Source organism: Rhipicephalus microplus, chromosome 2, assembly GCF_043290135.1.
Source record: "Rhipicephalus microplus isolate Deutch F79 chromosome 2, USDA_Rmic, whole genome shotgun sequence".
NCBI lineage: Eukaryota > Metazoa > Arthropoda > Arachnida > Ixodida > Ixodidae > Rhipicephalus > Rhipicephalus microplus.
This window is the reverse complement of record NC_134701.1, coordinates 157,458,429-157,476,506: the sequence shown is the minus strand read 5'-3', so window position 1 is coordinate 157,476,506 and position 18,078 is coordinate 157,458,429. Positions and strand designations below refer to the sequence as shown.

General features: G+C 47.4%; 1 protein-coding gene across 4 annotated transcripts in view; it reads right to left on the bottom strand.

The window, feature by feature from the left end:
• Positions 1 to 18,078, bottom strand: part of LOC119170652 (CD151 antigen) — a 264,301-nt gene that overhangs the window by 85,287 nt on the left and 160,936 nt on the right. For 3 of the 4 annotated variants that reach the window (XM_075886954.1, XM_037421876.2, XM_075886955.1), the window contains one exon: positions 339 to 390. The exons of the other annotated variant lie outside the window; for it this stretch is intronic. The gene's annotated coding sequence lies outside the window, so the exon portion shown is untranslated. The remainder of the gene's footprint in view (positions 1 to 338; positions 391 to 18,078) is intronic. 4 annotated transcript variants of the gene reach the window in all.

Below are 18,078 nucleotides of genomic sequence, written 5' to 3'. Positions count from 1 at the left end.
TAAGAACTCTATACGCAGATGCAGGCGTGTGCGCAACACATTTCCATACCCCAGAATTACAAGCAGTTCCTGTGTCAGAACTGCCACCCCTTCAATCCGAAAGCTCACATCCACGTGGTTTCTTTGTCCGTGGATGGGGTGCGCTGAGATATCGGGGGAAAAGTGAGACAGAACGTGCTAAGAATTTAACGGCAATGTCGATATGTATGTAAGTTTGATCGTTCATGAAGCTGAAGCTGCCTAATATTCATGCTGCTACAGCCTATCTCCTTTTTTTCGTGATAGACCTCTAATATTAGACTTTTCCGAGAAATAAAATAAAATTTCATTTTACTTACTTGAGAAAAAGTTTCAGATGTTGAAGTAGGTTATCTTCTTAGGGCTAGACACCTGCAAGAAAAATATTGTGACATTAATAGAAGAGATCAGCCTGAGCTTTAAACAGTGGTGCTGTTTTAGCCCGGAGAAAGTCTGCTAGTCGCGAGCAAAAATTATTGTCATCATAAACAAGCACACACTCTAATCTTTCTACTGTTCCTCTACGCTCCATTTATTTTCCGTTTCGCTCCAAAAATACACACGCCTACTTTTCCGACGTGGAATGCAGTAACTCTGGTGGGCGAGAGAACGAGCGTAAACATAAAGCAAGAAAGAGAGAAAGAGATAGAGACGGTAATATTGAGAAAGGAAGGAAACACCTATCGAAAAAGATATAAAGAAGGAGAGCGAGAGAGAGCAAAAGATAGAAGACAACAGATAGGAATGCAGAAAGACAGAGAAGAGCGAATCAAGGAGAGAGGGAAGAGAAAGGGGTGAATAAAGAAAGGCATGAAAACAAGGTGGAAATAAAAAATAGAGGGAGAGGGAGAGAAAGTGGAGATGGATTAAGAAAAATAAAAGCGCAAGAAAGAGAAAGATAGAGAGAAAGACGGAGAGAAAAAAGAAGTAAACAGAAACAGAAAGAGATAGATAAAACAGAGAAAAAAAGAAAGAAAGGGAGGACAAAATAAAAATGAAAATAAATAGAAACAAGGCAGGCCACCCAGCTTCGCTCTTCTTCAGTCTTGACACCACCAGTGCAAAATTGTCTGAACATGTCTCGACACTTTTACTCAAGATACAAATGGATTACGAAAGACGCAGAAAGAAAAAAAAAGAGATTCGTCAGTACAATAACAATGCAAAAAAGTGTAATCCTCCCTAATAATCTCGGCTCAAACCCAGTAGCGTGCAAATATATCAATAGCAGCCCTCTTAGCTGTTTCTTGAAAGCATGATAGTTGCCGCTACGACAAATCCTTACCAAGCCGACAAGCGCACATGAAGGTAATGAGACTGACGTAATGAGATATGCATTCATTCTTCGGGCATGCCCAACATTGTGGCATTAATTAACAATGACACTCTGCCACGGCGCTCAAGGAATTGCACGGCTCGTGTGTCCGGGTGGCGGTGCGGATGCAGCAACACTTTCAGTGTTGCTCGGCTGCCTCTTCTAAAGCTTTTGAAGCAAAAGCCTTGGCGATATAATTTGTGCTCAGACCAAAGTGGCAAAAAAAATCAGCTTTGAATTACCTTCCTTTTTGACTCTTCTGTCCCTATCTCCCTCCCTCTCAACTGGATCGCTTTTGCAAAAGCCTGCGCGTGGACCTGTGGTAACATTTGTCCACCTCGCTTTCTTGGCACTGAGCGCACGGAAAGTAGACAACAACAGCAATTGAACGCAACAAAGCGGTTACAATATTCGACGACTAAATGAGATCGGCCGTGCATGCCTCCCGGAGGTGCTGATGAGCGCTCTTATTGCAACTGCGCCGTAGCTGGATGATATTAATCTTTCGCCACTGGAGTGGCAAGTGATTTCGCAGTTTCGGTCACGATCCTCGTACCCAAGCCGGCCTTTGCAACACTATACGCAAGGCCTAGCTGGCACTGTCGATGGCTTCGAGCTGCCGAAGATGAACGAGCCCAGCCAAGACTATCCAGCCGTGTATCTCTAATGGTGCAGGCCTGCCTCTGCAAGACATGGCATGGAGATGTGTGGCAACGTAGTGGTTCGTGCCCGTGTATATATGCACGCACATGCACGCGTATATAGATGCCTGATGCTCGGAATGACTCTTCACGCACGGTTGAAGCTTTTGCCCAACTCATGAAGCTTTTGCCCAACTCACGTGCAGCGGCACCACGTCCATCGCTTCGAGTATATAGGCAAGCTCATTAGCGCGCCCGCGTGAAGTGCTTGTAAGAAGGGGCCGCGGGCACAGATGCTACCAACAGTTCGCCGCAGCATTAATTGTCAGACAGCACCATTTTGGCGATATCGAAAAGCAAAAGCTGGCCGCTCAGCCAAGTGCTTAGTGTTGGGGGAGGAGCATGAATGACTATGCGTGCGAATGACCGACGTGAAAAGGGTGTGAGCGAATCGAGGTAACCTGCATTTTCTAAAGCGCAAACCAGTACATACCTGCCGGACAACTTGATGCTGCCGCGCCATCTGATGGCCTCACACCACAAAAAAAGTTTAGCCGGGTGCTCAGTATTCGGGGAATAGATAATGAATGAATGAATGAATGAATGAATGAATGAATGAATGAATGAATGAATGAATGAATGAATGAGAAGCGAACGATGAACTTGTGTGATGCATTCAAACGATGAACTTGAGCTGTGTGATGCATTCGAAATGAAACCTCTTTTTTTTTTTCGAGACAGAAATTAAGTCTTACACCAGAAAGCTTCAGAAGAGGAATTTTCAATTAAATGATTTACAAAAACATTCTACAAGAATATACGGATTTGTAGCGCCGACATGGCTCGTTAAGGATCCGAAGGAAATAATAGTGGCCTAACAAGGCGTATCGCTTGTTAGACAGCTGATATAGTTCTTGCGTGCACCCGAGTTGCTTGAGCACCCTCACTACTAAGGTTTCCACTCAATGACTAAACTCTACGTAACGATTTCATAATCCCGGAAATTGGGGCAGGTGGAAGCGTTCATCTCCAAACATACGCGGTAAGTGCTGCAACGGCTTGTCTTAATGCACGCTTTGCATCTGCAGCCTGTATAGCGAACGGAGTGAATTTCCATAACGCAAATATGTAGCCACGCCTATCGGCAAGTGATTGTCTATATTACGTGTGTCATATATGCGTCTTAATTGTACACGTGACAATACACAAAAAGAAGTTGTCAGATGCAAGCACTGCAGTAGTCTCGTACAAACCCACTTGATGTTTACAGAGTTCATGTAACCCGGGTGATCGCGCGTTCTCGCGCGATCACCCGCTCTGTTTTATAGCGCGCTGGGGATAGCGCGCTGGGGGTCAACGTGATGTTCCACCCCGATGGGAACGCCCGCACACTGCAAGCATCACGGTAAGGCTGCTGCGCCGTGAATCGCAGCGCGATGTTTCCGCCGCAGCACCACATGTGCGCGCACGCACGCACGCACACACACACACGCACACACACACACACACACACACACACACACACACACACACACACACACACACACACACACACACACACACACACACACCGCCGTGCGCCTCCTCGTTTTGTAAGAACATGCGTCTTCTTCCCACGCGACCTGCTGTCAAGGTTAGGTCCAGTGGTTTCTGTATTCCCTAGCTGGTCTCTTCCAAGCATGCCCCCACAAGCGGCATCGTATGAAGCGCGTAGAACAAATTCGCCGTGTGTGAAGATGCTCTCTCAGAGCGCGCCAGATGCGACTCTCGTTGTGCAGACGCCCACCCAAGCAGGAGAAGGCGAGGCAGCGCGCTACATCGCCCGCGCATGTTCTTTCCTTTGTAGTGTATGTCGAGAAGCGGAGGCCGTGCCCTCGAGCTGAGACGAGCAGGTCGGGATGGCAAAGGGCGGTGCAAGGCAAAGGCGCTCGACCGCTGCACGTGTGCGATGTCGTCCGTATTAGAAGTGCGCGGACACTCTGGGGTGACAGAAGGAATGCAAACGAGAACTATACAATACGACCCTCGTTCGATCAGGTTAGGGCAAATCGACCAGTTTAGGCAATCAAATGTAGGAGTGTGCGAGTAGTGGAAAGTGGCACGCATACATTCATGGTGTTTTGTTCTCTCTTTCTTCGTTCTTAACATATCTTCATCCTTCCACCACGCGTAAGATAGCAAACCGGGCGCGCGTCTAGTTCACCTTCCTGCCCTTCCTCCTTGTCCTGCTATTACTTTTTCGTTTATGTTAAACGGAGGCTTCATTTGCGTCTAGCCCCGCCGCGGTGGTTCAGCGGCTAAGGTACTCGGCTGCTGACTCGCAGGTCGCGGGATCGAATACCGGTTTTCGATGGAGGCGAAAATGCTGTATACGCTTGCGTGCTCAGATTCGGGTGCACGTTGAAAAACTCCTGGTGGTCGAAATTTCCGGAGCCCTCCACTACGACGTCTCTCATAATTGGTGGTTTGGGGACGTTAAACCCCCCATATCATCCGTCTGCATCTAAACGAAGCTTATGAATACATACATATATATATATATATATATATATATATATATATATATATATATATATATATATATATTGGTACCACATATTCGCATAAGTGCACCTGTACTAATCATGTGCACAAACGCACACAAATATAGATATATTTAGTTTGCCAATATGCAGCCATATATGTGAGGGTCGTAATAATCCTGCCTTTCTCACGACATAAAATTGTTTGTATACGCCTCTGTGCTACATGCAATGATAAAAGTAAGGGTAAGTGTACACGTATTACCGTCAGTTGCAGGGAATAGATTACATTTAATCGATCGCTTCCCTGATAACTTCTTCTATACATATTGCACATCTGTTAAATAACGCATGAGTGCTTCACATACGAGTATTTCACTCAACCGCCAAGCCGCTAAAAGGGTTTCACGGCAACAGGTGTTTCGCGGTCGGAGGACGAGGCTATCTAGATGGCGCCCTGGTTTACGCCGAGCAAAGACGGCGTGCCTTTGTGTAACTCAGCCGACCCACACGTCCTACGTACATATAATATATCTCCGCGAGGCAAACAGCTCGTCGCCTGCTCCCCTCCAAACAGAGGGGCAGCAAGGCATGGAGGCGACGAAAGCGCCGCTTTCGGGCAGAGAGAAAAGAACGCAGGTACATAACCGTACACAGGCACCGCCTGTGTTTATACGGGGACTTCAGACGCCAACGCGCTCTAGGAGAAGAGCAGCGCAGTTAGGAAAAAGGCAGCAGTGCAGGACTTCGTGTGAGGGCAGCGTGGGCCCGGAAATGTAAGCTCCTCTGAAGAAAGAAAAAAAAAGAATACACCGAAGAAAATGACGTGCAATAAGAAAGGCGCAATATGTATGGCGGCGCTTCCGGTTGGCCATCTTGTGGTGAAACGCGGCTGTCGTCAGGTGAGGAGCGCGTCATACGAAATCCGGCAAATATTCATCTATGTACGAGCGTGCTCACACATTGCGTCTCCGCGAGCACTGACCCGAGAACTTGCGCGCTGGCATATCTGTAGAAGTCGACAAAACGTGAGCACAAGTTTTGTATATCGCGTCAAAACTATGGGAAATTGTTGACTGAGTCTGCGTATAGTTGTGTCGTACGTCGTCACGTTCCTAGGGAAGAATGAAAGAATCTGGAAGAAAGAAAGAAAGAAAGAAAGAAAGAAAGAAAGGAAGGAAGGAAGGAAGGAAGGAAGGAAGGAAGGAAGGAAGGAAGGAAGGAAGGAAGGAAGGAAGGAAGGAAGGAAGGAAGGAAGGAAGGAGGCAGATAAAAGGAGAAGGCAAGGAGGTTAACCAGAAGGACATCCGGTTGGCTACCCTACACGGGGGTTTAGGGAAGGGGTCAAGAAAGATGAAAAAGAGGAAAGAGCAAGCATGTGGAAGAATAAAAAATTTGTTCGAACAAAAATAAAAAGTAGGGAAGGTCGGTAAGACGACAATAAGGTTTATTTACTCTGCCTGATTCGCACGCACGCACGCACGCACGCACGCACGCGCACACACACACACACACACACACACACACACACACACACACACACACACACACACACACACACACACACACACACACATGCAGGAAGACAGATCAAAAACGCGCACGCAGGCATATCAACACCCATGGGGTTTCTTTTGCGATGATGCAGCTTTTAGTCAACAGGAACTTCGTGTTGCCGTCATGACGGCAAGCTCCTCTAGCTGCTCGTTCATGCTTTAGGGAGCAAACACACACTGCCCACTCGCACACGAGTTTGTCTCGCAGCTATGCTGCAGCTTTATATACACACTCAGCGCAGCGTCGGGCGGGTTCACCGCTTCTGGGGTAGCCCCTGCATTTCCAAGAAGCGCGGTCATTACACACGGCGCGGCCGACGGGCGTATATAGCAATTCTGATAACGACGACGGAGGCCCCCATGGTGATTACGGGGAGCCCGATGCATGCATTTTTTAAGCGCTGCAGCTCCACGCGCGCAATAGCTGCAGCCTTTCCTGAGCCCCACCACACGAGGTATAAAAGCTAGCGCAATCGCCTTTCGCGTATATCTATACCCTGTGAGCGAATCATATGTGCTTTGTTTTATTTCGGAGATCTGTATTTTCTTTTTGTGTTTTGTGTCTAAATTAGGAGTATGATATAAGACATGCAGCGACTGCTTCGCTATGCTTGCCCATTTAGAGCACACGAAATAAGGTAGGTTTAAATTATCGAAGAAATAAAAGTGAAATCACAAAGGAAATCGATGAAGGGAGAACTCCGCCGTCCCAGTGAAACAAGCCCACGATTCAGATTACTTCGTTCCCTAGCTTTCCAGTGAAGAAATCCACGCCATCGCCATTTTCTTTTACAGAAAGCTGTTAACACATCACAACGCGGATCGCGTGCAGCTCCGTAGTTTTCTGCCGCTGCCGCCGCCAGTGTCCGTAACCGCTATCGCCCGAAATAAATAAAAAAAACGTAAAACAAAACACCAAGTACACAACGGGATTCGAACCCGATTCTCCTGCCTACCTGCAGCGCAGTATTCTGCCACTGAGCCACGCTTTCGCTTTTTTTTTATTTAATGCACGGAAGTAATGCAATAAAATGATGTGATATACAGCTATACAATGCATCGTTTCCTGAGCCTTCGAACTCGAGTACGAACTGGCTTTAGACAGGCTTGATGTTGGGAAAGGAATCGCTATAACATGAGTAATAAAGCGTTCTAGAACAGCAAAAGAACAACCAGCCGTCACGTATAGTGACATGCGTAACGATTGTGTTGCCCGATGCTCCAATTCGTTACAAACGCTTGTTCTTGATCCCGTATTAACTGTGGCGCATACCCACTTCAAGCATAATTCCTCATTGTCTTCAGCCATTGCATAAAAAGTTGCGCGAAATTCCTTGGAAGGGTGTAGCGAATACCACGCTTCTTTGAAGAATGACGGATGATAGAATAGTGAATGCCGGCCTACTAAACAAAAGTTATCATTCTTTTTGGCATAGGAATTACACTATAGATATAGTTAAGAAGTGTTTAGCAAGGGCTCTGAAAGGCCGCTTTTCTAGCTTTCGCTGTGACTGTGCTACGCGTTCCGCGCAGGCCTGACGGGTTTTTGCTTTTTTTACATGTCCGTTCTGGTTGCTTATTCGAACTGGATCCTCTTTTGTCTGCGAACATCACGTCGCCACTCCACCCGGCCAGACACCTTAAAGCTCCAATTATTTACTGCCCTACTTTTGTCCTTATCATGTGTTGTACAAACGGAATTGGTAATGCGCTTCTAAAGTACGAAATTTTTTATCACATAAATGACGGAATCAGTTTTTGTGACTCCCTCAATGCACCATCAGTTCGACATTTAACGCGCTTTCAACCCCCCCCCCCTCGTCTCCCAATCTCCTATATAGCCCCAAATCAATGGGAAACATTCGCCTCTATAAACGATCAGCACACCTGCTCCTCTAGCAGCGATCGCTTCTTTGAGCCCTAACTCCTGATGAGCGTGTGGACAGCGCCAGTAAAAGTGCCATGTCTGCATTCTCGTTGCTGCGCATCCATGCAAGCCGCAGTTTTCTCACGCTGCCACCCCGGAGAACATTAGAAGTCTGAGAATACGTGGGCGTCTTTCCCGACTCGTTTATGCCGAGTGAGTGCAAGTGAGACGGTGCGATCGCGGAATCCAAAACAAAAGGTGCAATCGTGAGAACCAGATGCATGGTGTAGACGGCAGAGGAGGAGGAGGAGGAATAAAGAGAGAGGGAACCAAGGCTTACACAGAGCAGCAGCTGGGTCCGAATTTCATCCTTCCACGCGTCACAGGAAACCCTATATTACCCTGGCTCTCTCGCTGTCTCCCTCACAGATCCTGCAATGAATTCGTCGCTCGTGCAAGGATGCCTCTGTCTCGGCTCACGGCATGGCGCTCATTTTGAGCCGAAGCCGACTTGATGCATCCATGTCAGACAAACGCTTGAAGGGTACACCTGTCTGCTAGTTGGTTCACTTATAAATGGACAAAAGGGCACACATACAACCACACCTATGCGTGTAGTTGAATAGCGACGAATTACGTAAATAGATACATATCTACTCATCCGATGAATGCTGACGAAGGCGTTATTGACGAAGGCTCAGAGCCTTCATCAGTGTTTACGTTCTTCACTGCAGTAAACTTCAGTTGCCAGACGTGTGGTTGGATGTATATTTTTTCTGTCCATGCCTTTGACGCTCTGCCCCTGCGATAGAAGAACGCGTTCGCCGAACCGCACCAGCGAATCGCTATTGCGAGTACAATAGAGTTGTTCCCATCTATCCCTATTGCGAGCATTGCAACCGCAAATCGTCGAGGTGTTCAGAAGTGTTCAGAAGGCGGAAGTGTTCAGAAGGCGTCGAGGTGTTCGAGGTGTTCAGAAGGCGGATCTTTATTTTATTGTGTTTTTTTTAATAGAAGATAAGGTCCCAATGGATATATGTAGGAACTTCACTTGAAGTCTTAAAAAAGACGAATAGCGCCCACTGGGCTTCTGCCACGGTTGGGACGGGCAGACTATATAGGCTTGACCGCCGCATCGTGGGCTCTCTGGACGGCTCAAAGATGATCCCCCTTGATGGGGCTTCTTATGGCGGCGCACCACAAGTTCGTAATTGCGCGCAATATATCAAATTAGGAAGAGACGCTTTGATCAGTCGAGTGAGCATAACGCTGACTATCCTCCAATTTTCAGCGAACATACAACGTGATGCTGCCACGGTGGTACACAGGTTCCGGTGGTCAGCCGCTAACGGGAAGGTCACGGGGTTCATCTCGGCCGCGACGGTCGCATTCCGATAAGGTCAAGTGCTCTAGAGGCCTGCGCACTTCGGTTTAGGTACATCTTGAAGTACTCTGTGCTGTTTAAAATTTTCGGAGCGCCCCAGTAATTGGCATGCCTAATAAATATATCGCAGTTTTCGCGCGTCATACGGTTCATTATCAACATGATTAATCTCAACGATGCGCATATCAGTAGACTAGATTGATTGTCTCACGTAGCTTGTGCAAATAGCCATAAACACGTTTTAACAGGAAGTCGTTTTATCATTTCCGCCCTCGAATCACGCACTCTACGGGGCTGTCATTAATACGTGCTTGCAGCTTAACGACGCGAGCTGTTGAGCGACACACGTCGCGTGTCCTGTCGAAACAAGAAAGCTGTGAACCCGTAACATCCGTGCCAAATCAAATCCTCAAAACAAATGTGACACGCATCAGATCTTTTTCGTGGTGTTTTCTGTTCAAGTACGCCTGCCTATAGGTTGTAGAACGGTTACGATGCCCGGCTGCTGATCCGGAAGTCGCTGAAAGGGAATTCAACCCAATGGGTACAGCACGATCTTCACGATGATATTCTTCTTTGACTTGTAGGGTTCTTCATTGCATGCACCCACGGTAATTAGTTAGTCATCGCATTTACAGTACCTGCCGCGACACAACGAGTCCAACCGCGTAAAAATGCTGCGAAGATTTGCATAACACGCTGCACAGCGATACGAAAGGAACGCACCGCAACAAGAAACTGAAGATTCGTTCTCTCGCAACGAAGCGAACGTTAGCTTCGTGCGCAAGACGTCAACGTCCTTGGCTCACGTGACGTGACTAATGGCTTCATTGTATTCGCGCCTTTGTCGCATTCGCCAGCCTTCACGTCCCTTTCTTTTAAAAAAGAAACAAGACCCGTGATCGCGCTTTGAGTATGAAATGAGGAGTTCCGTCTTTCCGGCAAGTCTCGTGCCGAGAGAAACCATCTGGCGAGGTGGAGGTGCCAAATGCAATACCAAGGCCCACGTGACTTATGGAGGTGTGTGTGTGTCTGAGAGGATAGCCGCATACGAAGAAGCTGAAGGCGCAACAATGATCTACGCGATTCTTCTGTGTTGATGATTTTTTTATTTGTTTCTCTTAGAGGTGCCGCTGAGAACGTGCGCAACCTCTTTTCAAGAGTTCACGCGAGCGTGGGCCACCGAATTGGCGCTTGGTGCATCCGCCTCGAGAAAATTTGCATTTTTGTGATGAATGACCTGAGTAATTACACGCGAGCGCTCATAAGCCGGCAGCTACAGAATGATCGAGTGAAATGTATAACGATTATGATAAGAGCACTCATATCCCACTTCGCACTTAATCTTTAGCCAGGCGGACGCCTATAGAGAGCGAGTATAGCTAAATTGAATTAGTTCACACCCTGTCACTGTTACCGTCACTGCCATATCTGTCGAGTAATGCACGAGCTATAACCGATATACGCAGGTTGCAAATGCTCCTGCGCAGCCCAAGGAGGGGGAAGCCAGTATAGGCTGCTCGCAGTAGGCTCGAAGTAAGTGGTATACACTACGCTAATTAAACATTCTCGCTGGTTACAGAACACAGGAGAGAGTTGAGCTGGTGCTCTAATCGTTCGTTACAGTGTGCGCTCGTGCAAGCTATTTGAGCGCGCTTATTGCACGTGCGAGGGCGAGGGGGGGCGAAGTCTCACCGCATTCCCCCCTAATTTACTGGTCGAGTCCGAAAGAGAGCAAGCTTCAGACTGAAAGCAAATATTAAAATGAAGCGATGTGGCACTTCTCACAACTGCTTGATTTTCGTCCTTGGTGTTCGAGGGGTGAAGGTGTGAAGTAAGCATGTGTTTGGAATGCAAAACATAACTAGTCCTCGGCTGTCATTATCATCAGAAACCTGCGTTACTGTAACCTTGCAGCAATAAACAACGTCGCGCAAGTCTGACTGAGTAAAGATATATATACGAGACAGACTTGGCACCCCATCAGATAATTAAGGGGGGCGTTCTCCCCGCTGCCCCACCTGTACATAGTCTAAGGCCTAATCTACAACATGGCACCAAGCTTCTGCAGCACACGTAAAAGAGCCTCTATCTTGCCCCCTCTACTATTCATACTCTGCCCGTATCAGGTCTTCAATGAAAGATCGCCGAACAATCAATCGCGACTCCCACCACTTGCGTGCTTCGGGGCTTCCGCTCCTAAGCGCCGTTAGCGGCTGCCAACGCGAGAAGGCCGCGTTGGCTTCCTCGGCGACCATGACGCAAACGTGCATGGCTCGGGGTAGCCGCATACGTTATCGCAAACAAAATAAATGACGAATAAAATCGGCGATACGCCGAAGAGAAGCCGTGTGTGTACACCGCATCCGACGCGAACCGATAGGGCCACGCGGCGTATCGAGTCGAAATGAGATTAGACGTGGGCCTCCACAAGCGACCGTAGTCGAACGGACTTCGGGGTAGAACGAACAAGCTCGACTTCGTGCGTCACGAGTACAAGATGGCGGCGGCGGCTTTCCACGGTCAGTGTGTGTATTACGCGCACTTCGCGCGCGTGTAAAACACGTTTGGCGCCCTTCCTGGTGCGTGAGACGGTAGTCGCGGCGAGTGTTGGCATCGGTCAAAGATTTGGTCTGAACCAGCGCTGAATGCATGTGCCCGCGGGTGGTCGTCAGCCCCGTCCGGTTGCACGATGCGACACGGCCCCGCTTCGCGTGAAGCGACGCGTGCACGAACGGCATGCACCGACTCGAAGCTTGCGAGTGAGTGAGAATGCGCTGTTCCTTGACGTCCGGCAGAATCACGGAGTAAAAAGAAAAAACTCATTACAGAACGAATGACCGCGCAGATGGAGTTGGGGTCAAAAACAGGACAAATGAGAGGGAGATGCACTCGGTCGCAAGATTGCGACAAACCGATTACACGAGTGGCTTCCTCGTTTATTTCTTTGTGTATTTCCATACTGAGCGTCTTTTTTTCTTTTCCTATTTTGTCGCGAATGTGTACCAGACACTAGACACATAGTATCTTTGCTGGGAAGCATCCTGTTTTAATGCGTAATAACAGATTTTTCGTTCACACTCTTCTCTCTGTTTCCAGCAATTCTGGCATGTTTCGTGTGAATTGCCCCGAGCCTAACCAACAGGGCGTCCGTAAATTTCATTCTATGCTTCTTTCATAAGTATATATACTGAGATGTCTCTCCATGCTTGTTTACCCGCCATATCTAGTTCTTCACTTCTGATCTGATGGTCCCGGATTCGAATTGCAGCTCTGGTGGCCGGGTTTCGATGGCGGCAGAATACTAGAGGCCGCTGCGCTTAATTAGCTCTCGGTGCACGTTATTAAAACGCCAGACGGTCGAAATTTGCGGAGCCCTTCACTGCCGTCTCTCATAATCATATCCCGGATATGATACCTTGACCTCCAATATTTATCCGTTCTTGCCTCTATTTCAACAAATCTTGCATCTCTATGCTTTATAAAAATAAGTTGGTAAGAAGCTAGTAACCACCCGCAAAATGTTAGTAACGGAAGCTGTTACTAACCTTCTTGGGCCATTAAAAACCTTTTACTACCCACGTTAGCAAACGCTTGAAGGCTGCAACGGTTACTACTCTTTGCGCACTGTTAGTAACTTTTCGTCATGCACGTACTTAATGAACTTGCAAACAAGCTTTAGAGGTTATTACTACAAGCGTCTAACAACCTATTTAGTAACACGGGGACGCATTCAAGATCATTGAGGCAGTTTATGCAAGCTTATTACCAAGTCTTATGTCTTGTATATTAGGCCTTGTAGAGGCGGTATTACGCAAAATAGTCATAACTAATTGCTTTTCTTAATATGCTTGATTAAACGTCCTACACTTCGTTACCTCGCTCACGTAAAAAAAGACTAAGTTGTACAAATAAAGGCACCTAACTTAAATTAGAGAACGTACACAATAGCCACCCACTGGCACCAGCTGGCATTCCCCAAAGTTAGGGCTATAAATACTCCTGGAACCGCTTAGGAACTGTACTTCTCGCGTGGACTTGTGTATGTGTGCTGTTCTCCTTTAGGACATTATGTGCATAATTACTCAGTGATGCTCGCGAAAAGGACCGTTATAAAAGGGGTGATTCGTAAAGCAAAATGATCGCGTCTAGTACATTTGTTTTTTATTAGCAACCCTTACTACCTACGTTATAGTAACCATTACTAACTGCGTTAGTAACGGTGGAGGTAGTAATGGTTACTAACCTCGCCGTTAGTAACCTCGCTTACTTGCCGGTTAGTAACATATGTGACAAGTAGTTAGTAAACCGAACTTAGTACTACAACCTTTTCTTTTAAGAGTGTATTCGCAGTAATATGAGCCAGCGACTGACACGCCAGTTCAAATCGGTTCAAGCGTCTCCATTACGTGCACCAAAGTAGTGGAATGTACACATGTAGCTCCTTGGGGGCGGATGCATGTGTACGCAGGAATACTACACAACGACGCTGATTGCAATACTATCTTACATTTAAGCCTCTGCATGCTTCCTGTGCGCACTCCAGATCTTCATGTAGCACGAGAACACAGGGCGTAACAACCGCGAAAGTATATAGTTCGTTTTCTTCACCCGCATATACGTTCGCTTTGTTCACCCGCATATACAATCGGCAGAGGCTTGCGGCGTGCTTGGGGGACGTACTACATAGAAAGGCTTTTAGCAGGCACCCGCGAACTGATGCTGCTGCACCGAGAGCCGTGTTTTTATGACGCGGCCGAAGACGGCGCTCAGCAAGGACCACATTAGACCGGGGCGTTTATGTGTATATACACTACACAATATATACCTATGGTTCTTTGCCCCAACACTTCCGCGAGTTGCGTCTTACCTCTCCCTCTCACACATTTTTCACTCCGCCAAAATAGAAAGTAAGAAATAACGATAAGCAAACGAATGACTAAAGACGTCAGCGTCACCCCGAGTGCCGCAAGCAGTATGCACGCCGACGGCATTGCTTCGCATGAAACCGGATTCCAGCACGAGTCAAGTCGAAGCGGCACGGTGTTTGTGTCGCTGGGAGGACGCGTTATACCAGCACACATACCACGAACGTCCATCCTGCTTTATGAGTGCCCCCGCTGCCGCTCATGCTCCTAATTAAGCACCACGTGCGGAAGCTGCCACGTCGAATGAGCTAGCTAGCTTGATGCCGCGCTGTGTCGTCGTTAACCCTTTTCTCCCCGCGAGTAATATTCCTTAAAGCGGTCAATTGGACTCGCTGCTTGCTAGCGCGAAGCCGTTGTGTTGCTGTAACGCATCCGCGTCTTTGAGACAGTTGGGGATGTTGTACTACTGGCCGTTGTCGTTACTGGTTGATAAAACGCTCTGTCAGTGTGTTTCTGTATACTGCTGTTGCTGGGTTTTTTGCAAGCTCTTCCTGTATAGGAAATGGCAAGGTACGGCACGTGCGGAGAATTTTCGGAAAATATGTGGCCTGACAAAGCTGCGGGACGCTTGAGAAGAGATAAGGACATAAAAAGAAGGAGGAAAAACAAATAAAAGTGGAACAGTACATATAGCGTTACGTTGGCGTTAAAATGGTTACCATTAAGGAGAATGAAAAACAAAGCTGTAATCTTACTTTGTTACAACGAGTTCTTGTAGCGATGGCGACCTTCGGTCGAACGGATGGCGCAGTGCACTTCTTTTTTACTGGCTGTTCACAGCGGAGGCCATGTTGGCGAGAGGAGAGGTCCGAATGCCCTTATGTTTGAGATCATAAATTAGCCCTGGATCGGTACTGGATGGGAGGGGTCAACTGCAATGACTTCAAATGCGTTTCCGAACAAATTACCTGACCTGTGACTGCACATAGGAGGTGGGCGCCAGAACACTAAGATAAATCTCAAAACGTTTTCCAGACGAAAATTCTTATGACACACATATTGAACCGACAAAGAGAACGTATTCATCACTGGGTCGATGATTGCAAAAATCACAACGCATAAAACAGGTTTCGCGGATCATCCATCAGAATTGCCAGTACGCGGGTACCACATAGAGGACACTACAGCAAGCAGATTTTGGGGAAGGGGGCCTAATGGTTCATTAGTCAGCCTCCTCTCCCTTGGCAGCTTCATAATTTAACGATTACCAGGCACGGTCTATTTGACATGTCCAGTTATGGTAACAGCGTCGGACTGTTGGAAGCCAGGGGCAAAGTTTACGGATACGCCTACTCTATTACGTGTACTTGTCTCCTTTTAAAAGAGGTGCGGTTCGCATGCAGGTGATTGAGTGTGGATATGTGTGTATGCGCCCGCGGCAGAATACTGCGCGGACGAGGATGATTGGGGCTCGTATATATCATTGAGATAACGATCGGCGGTGGTGTACAACTCGTGCGCGCTGCTGATGGCGGGGTATACACACACTGCACGCAGTGCCGGTAACTTCCTATAGTTTAATGAGACGATCCGGCTCGTTATATGGAGAGACCATCGCGATCTGTTATGAAGAACCAAATGACGCCAATATGTAAACTTCTGCATAAAAGTATGGCGACAGAATGGGCAAACGAAAACTGTAGCTACAGGTTACAACAGTTAAGATTCCCTGCATCAGCTGTATGACAGTAGAGTGACTGATTGATATGGGGGGTTCAACGTCCCAAAACAACCATATGAATGAGAGACGCCGTAGTGGAGGGCTCCGGAAATTTCGGCCACCTGCAGGGTTCTTTAACGTACACCCAAATGTGAGCCCATGGCCCAACAGCATTTTCGCCTCCATCGAAAATGCAGCCGCCGCAGCCGGGATTTGATGCCGCGACCTGCGGGTCGGCAGCCGAGGCATTATTGTGCCGTTCTGCAATCCTGAGAGCCTCGAGCGCCCGGCGAAAGAGTCGGCGATAAATCCCGACCTGCCCAATCATAATTGAGGCTGTTGCACGGGCATCATTTGCTACTGCAGGCTGTACAGACAGCACTCGAAGCCTGTGTATGCGCTTGTCCGAGTTGTCTGTATCTTGTACCTCACCGTTCTAACCGAAGTTTAGCGCTACATGTAACACAACGCGATCGCAGATACGTGCAAGAAAACAACGCAGAATGCTTCCATAGAACGAAAGCACGATTCTGGTCGATTTGTGAACTGCCAATCGCTATTCACTGAAACTACTGTGCGGCGTTAATGATGGCGCTTATCTCTTATAATTGAATTCATCGCGTGCCATAAAGTATCCAGGTGTCTGAGGTTGTCTTGACGGCCTGCTCGTCTATTGAAGACACATTTGCGACCCTCGAGCAGTTTTCAGTTTGAGTCTGTATAGTAGTGAACCAGCTGAATTCACAGTTGTGCACTTCGCTGTCAGTGACAGTTGTCGTTTGTAAACTACCGTAAGACTAAACCACAATATTTCTTGAAAGAAAGAAAGAAAGAAAGAAAGAAAGAAGGAAAGAAAGAAAGAAAGCGCATTTTCCAGTTCATCGTGTCTTAATTTTGGAAACGAGAACAAAAAAGTATAAATTTTTGCTTTTGTTGAAAATCCCCAATCTTGATTACTAACTGAGGTCTCCCGGAAACGAACTTGCTCTTATATCCTCCCTCCTCCTCCTCACCCCACTACCTCCCCCCCCCCCCCTTTGTTGCACCACTTCGACAAGATATGAGAGCTGAACACTCCTCTCTAAACCCAAAATGCACGATTTTAATCGAACCCCAAGGTAAGCAAATACTAAACGTCCCCAAAGCTCGAGTACAGCACGCAAGAACGCGTTTAATACCCAATCTTGCCAAGCGGCATTTTTCTATGAGGCAGGCTGGTTTTTTCATCCGCAAGCGATCATTCGGACTTGGAATTGGTCGCGCCCCGCTGAGAATGAACCGATATAGAGCATACACAAACCAGTTGGATTCTTGTTCACGGGGAACCGATTTTGATCGAACACCGACCGCCACCACCGCAATGTTCGCAAGGGTCGCTTTGGTGCCCGCCGCGCTGAAAGGTTCACGCAAGACCAGCACGCAAGCACGCGTGCGAAAAAGAATAATATCATAATACTGCGTGCGCAAGCACACACTGTTGGGCAGAGTTGGATGCGCCGTTGTGTACACTGTGGGCTGCGGAAAATGAAGGCTGGCGTAGACCACGCCTATGAAACACTGTGCTAATTGAATAAACCAGGTCGGTATTCAGGGGACGACCGTCGGCCCTTAATGGGAATTCGATCCGTGTAAAAGGGTCTCATTCGTTGCGCGGGATGGCTGGGCGAAGTCTATCCTCACCTTATGCACGTATTCGGTTACGTGCGAAGTCACGTATTCTTTAAAATTGTGCACGTTAGAAAAAACATAATCACGTTAATATTTTATCATTAAAACAATGCCAAAAAGAAATGGAATTTATGGAAGTTAACGGATAAAAGAGGATATACTACCCAACTTTCTTTCTTTATTTACAGAGCCAGCAGCTCCATGGTAACTTCAGGCTTGAATATATATTGCCTTGAGAATACAGACTATAGTAGCGTCGCATAGTGCATACAATAGAGCAGTGTCTGTATTTATTTCTGATGTTAGTGGCGAACGAAAGCCGGAAAAAAATGTGCTGCTTCAAACTTATCAGGGAATAGCGAGATGCATCTGAGAAGCTTTTGGATGTTTCCTGCAGTGCCCGGCAACAGAGCACTAACGTATTTTGTTGAATGCAGCCTCTTTTCCTCGTGAACATTCACTAACCCTAGAAGTGTCCCTGAAACAGGACGAAGGATCATACTTAGGATCACTAAACTC